This window comes from Cetorhinus maximus, chromosome 23 (assembly GCF_964194155.1).
Source record: "Cetorhinus maximus chromosome 23, sCetMax3.hap1.1, whole genome shotgun sequence".
NCBI classification, from domain to species: Eukaryota; Metazoa; Chordata; class Chondrichthyes; order Lamniformes; family Cetorhinidae; genus Cetorhinus; species Cetorhinus maximus.
The window spans coordinates 19182088-19186695 of record NC_135901.1 but is presented as its reverse complement, the minus strand read 5'-3'; the positions used below and the strand labels follow the sequence as shown (position 1 = coordinate 19186695).

At 44.2% G+C, this 4608-nt stretch overlaps 2 protein-coding genes across 3 annotated transcripts in view; both read left to right on the top strand.

Annotated features, from left to right (window-relative positions):
- LOC144697271 (uncharacterized) overlaps nucleotides 1-4608 on the top strand; it is a 407386-nt gene that overhangs the window by 223499 nt on the left and 179279 nt on the right. The gene's annotated exons all lie outside the window — the stretch shown is intronic.
- Nucleotides 1-4608, top strand: part of LOC144696971 (uncharacterized) — a 204964-nt gene that overhangs the window by 36094 nt on the left and 164262 nt on the right. The window lies entirely within an intron of this gene.

Below are 4608 nucleotides of genomic sequence, written 5' to 3'. Positions count from 1 at the left end.
TGAAATATTTTTCCACTCTTGTTCCCCCAAAGCTGTAAATTCCCGTCCCACACACTCTCCCTCCTCCCTGGGCTGAAATCCAAACCCATCTCACCATCTCCATCATTTCTTTCCTCCACTCCCAGTTTTCTCCCTCCCTCTCCTCTGCCTGGGTTCAGTTCTCCAGCTCCTGTCTACAGACTGACAATAAAATTAATCATTTTCTCTCCTGGTCACTGGATCCTGAAGCACCGCCCACTCTGCCACACCAAGATGGCCGCGCCTGCGCATTCATCCCCGCTGAAACAAAATGGCGGCCATTCACCCCGGCCTGTTCCCGGGGTAAAAGCCTCCGATCTGCAAACGCGGGACCTGGAGGTTTTTATTCGGATTTTGGAGCCGACATCGGGCGTTAATGAACCCTACCAGCCCACCCGCCGGATTCCACCACCCCCCCCCCCCCCCCCCAGCACTTCGCCGCTCTCGCCTCTTACCGGCTGCCGAGCAACAAACAAGCTTTTCCCCAATCACCAACCTGCGCATGCTCGAATAGTTTGCGGTATTACGCCTGCGCACTGGGCCCTTGTTGTGAGGATAGGGGACATTCTCCACCGCAGAGGATGCTGGGTAAAACCCCCGCCATTCGCATGCGCAATTCGTTTACAATTATTCATTCACTTCAACTCCTGCCACCAATCCGAAAGGCATCAGGAATGATTGCGCATGCGTACTGGTCCCAGCAGAGTTTGGATCTATCGAAGGCTGTGTTCTCTCACACGCTGCATTGGAAGCTGCAAGGTAAGCATTTCCCATAGGAATTCCAGTGTTAAAATTCAATACTAGGGAGGCGGTGGCGTAGTGATATTATCACTGGACTAGTACTCCAGATGCCCGGGGTAATTCTCGAATCCCACCATGGCAGATGGTGAAATTTGAATTCAATGAAAAATCTGGAATTAAAAGTCTAATGTTGACCATGAAGCCATCGTCGAGTGTTGTAAAAATCCATCTGGTTCACTAATGTCCTTTAAGGGGAAATCTGCCATCCTTACCTGGTCTGGCCTACATGTGATTTCAGACCCACAATATTGCGGTTGACACTTAAATACCTTCTGAAATGGCCTAGCAAGACATTCAGCTCTCAAGGGCAATTAGGGATGGGCAATAAATGCTGGCCCAGCTGGTGACGCCCACATCCCATGAATGAATATTAAAAAGAACTGAGATATGTATATGCTGTCAGTAATACGACGAAGTGGTATTATAATGGGAATTCCACCGAAACACATCAAAACAACATAATTTTCAAGAAACTATTCTTCCCTGATTGGCGGGATCATAATCTCAATGAGATTTGATATGAGTATGACGCCCAGATCCAGTGTGTTAAGGTTTTGTGGAGGGAGATTTTACACAGCCTGTGTAGTTCAACTGGCAGATAATGGGGCTCTTAATCCCAGCGTCATCATTTCAATTCATGTGTTGGGTGATTAATCTTTATATTCCTGTTAAAATACTATTTTTAATGATTTTATTTGCTGTGGTGGCTTGGAGAGCTAATCAGTAAAGTCTGAAATTAATTTATACAAAAATCAAGTACACGAACCTTCCACCATCAACCACAAAGACAGTGAGTGGGAATTAGTGGGGAGTGGAGACTCGCACACATAGCAGCAATGACAGCAGAAGCAACCCCTGTTGTCACATGGGAACTGGTGTCTCAGCAGGCCGGATGACCGAATGAATCCTTTCTGTGAGTAACAGTAAGGATCAAATTCCATTGGATATTCCAGACCATTTATTTTACTTGTGTTGGCACTTCAATAAAATAGGGAATTCTTAGGCACAGGCTACAATGTTTAATTCGTAAGATCATATTTAATAGAAGCAGGAGTAGGCCATTCAGCCCATCAGGAATGTTTCATTCTTCAATAAGATCATGGATGATCTGACTGTAGCATAAACTTCCTCTCTGCTATCATAACCCTTTGACTCCCTTGTTGTTCAAAAATCTGTCTAACTCAGCCTTGAATATATTTAATGACCCAGTCTCCATCTCTCTTTATGGAAGAGAATTCCAAAGACAACCAACCCTCTGAGAGAAAAAAAAACTCCTCCTCAACTCATTCAGAAATGGGAGACCCTATTTTTAATACAAAAACAGAAAATGCTGGAAAAACTCAGCAGGCCCGGCAACATCTGTAGAGAGAGAAACAGAGCTAATGTTTTGAGACCATATTATTTCAGATTTCCAGCATTCACAGTATTTTGCTTCTAGATTTGACCCTGTTTTTAAACTGTGCACCCCCCAACTCCCCCCCACCCCACCAGTTCTAGATTCACCCATGAGGGGAAACATCCTCTTAGCATCTACCCTGTCAAGCCCCCTCAGAACCTTATGTGTTTCAATGAGATCACCTATCATTATTCCAAACTCCAATGAATATAGGCTCAACCTGCTCAACCTTTTCACATAAGAAAACCTCTTCATCCCAGGAATCGGCCTAGTGAACCTTCTCTTCACTGCTTCCAATGCAAGTATATTCATCATTAGGTAAGGAGACCAACACTGTACACAGTACCTCCAGGTGCGGTCTCACCAATGTCTTGCACAGTTCCAGCAAGACATCCCTACTTTTATACTCCAACCCCCTTGCAATAAAGGCCATCATTCCATTTGCTTTCCTATTTACTTGCTGTACCTACACGCTAACTTGTGATTTGTGTACAAGGACACCAAGAATCCTCTCTACCGCAGCATTCTGCAGCCTCTCTCCATTTAAACAATATTCTGTTTTTATATTCTTCCTGTCAAAGTGGACAAGTTCACTTTTTCCCACATTTAACTCCACCTGACATTTTTTGCCCAATCATTTACCCTATCTATAAACCTATGAAGACTCTGTGTCCTTCTCACAACTTATTTTCCTATATCTTTGTATTGTCAGCAAAGTTGGACACAATACAATTATTCTCTTCATCCAAGTCATTAAGATAGATAGTAAATATTGGAGGTCCCAGTATTGATCCCTGTGGCACTCCATTGGTTACAGTTTGCCAACCTGAAAATGATCCATTATCAACATCCTGGGGTTACTATTGACCAGAAACTGAACCGGACTAGCCATATAAATAATGTGGCTACAAGAGTTGTTCAGAGGCTAGGAATCCTGCGGTGAGTAACTGATGTCCTGACTCCCCAAAGCCTGTCCACCATCTACAAAGCACAAGGCAGGAGTGTGATGGAATACTCCCCACTTGCCTGGATGAGTGCAGCTCCCATGCCACTCAAGAAACTTGACACCATCCAGGACAAAGCAGCCCACTTGATTGGCACCCCATCCACAAACATTCATTCCCTCCACCACCGTCGCACAGTTGCAGCAGTGTGTACCATCTACAAGATGCACTGCAGGAACTCACCAAGGCTCTTTGGGCAGCACTTTCCAAACCCACGACTGCTACCATCTAGAAGGACAAGAGCAGCAGTCTTCCTGTTCCTTGAATAATGGGTGTATTTTAACCATGTTTGGTATTTCCCTGTTATTTCTGCCAGCTGTGTCAAAATGAGGTTTCCGCTGCCGCCCATCTCCTGGCTATTCACTGCTGATTTACAAGCTTTATCTTCCTGTGGTAGAAATTGTTTTTCCTGCACTAGAGATCATTCCTATTCTGCTTCTGAGCTTATATTGACCATAAAATTCTGCTTAATTTTCATTCCCTGTAATTGATTCTGCACATTCTGAAACATTAACTCTCTTTCTCTTTATACAGTTACTGCCTGACCTGGAGTATTTCCAGCATTTACTCCTTTTCTTTCAGATTTACAGCAACTGCAGTATTTTGCATTTGTTTTATTGCAGCTGTGGCTCACAGAACTGAGTCTAGAAACAGAGATGGACCATTTAACAACTGATTTGCAATGGGCTGCGTGTTGGTTGCAGAAGTTGGTCCCTGGCCTCCGGTGTAGGCCCTTTTTCATTGAATCTGAGGATCATTGAGTGATTGCAATTCAGGAGGCAGCCATTTTGCCGTCATGCTCGCGCTGGCTCTCTACAACAGCAAATCAGCTGGTCCCACTCCCCTACCCTTTCCTCATAGACCAGCAATTTACCTTAGGTGCTTATCCAATTCCCTTTTGGAAGCATTTGTTGCAACAGTTTGAGCTGGAGTGGAGATGGAGCAGAAGCTGCTGGGTTTAACCCCAAGAACCTTAGAACCCAGTCAGGCCCGGCAATTTCAGATGTGAAATTGGCAAGGGAGGTGGTTTCTAGGGGAGATCAGGTTGCTAAACGGACACTGTCCAGACAATGTAAAAGAGTATTGTTTTTGGAACAATTATTTTTGGAGGTGTTTTTAATCTATTTTACATATACATATTTACATATAAGTTTTAAAATTTATCCTTGGATTTGGGCATCACTAACAAGACCAGCAGCAGATATTACCCATCCCCAGTTACCTGTGGGGAAGATGATATCTGACCTTCCTGAACCGCTGCAGTCCATGTGGTGAAGGTGCTCCCACAATGCTGCTGTGTAAGGAGTTACAGAATTTTCTCCCAGCGATGATGACAGAACGGTGAGAAATGTCCAAGTCAATGACACTTAATTTGTTTTTATATAACAC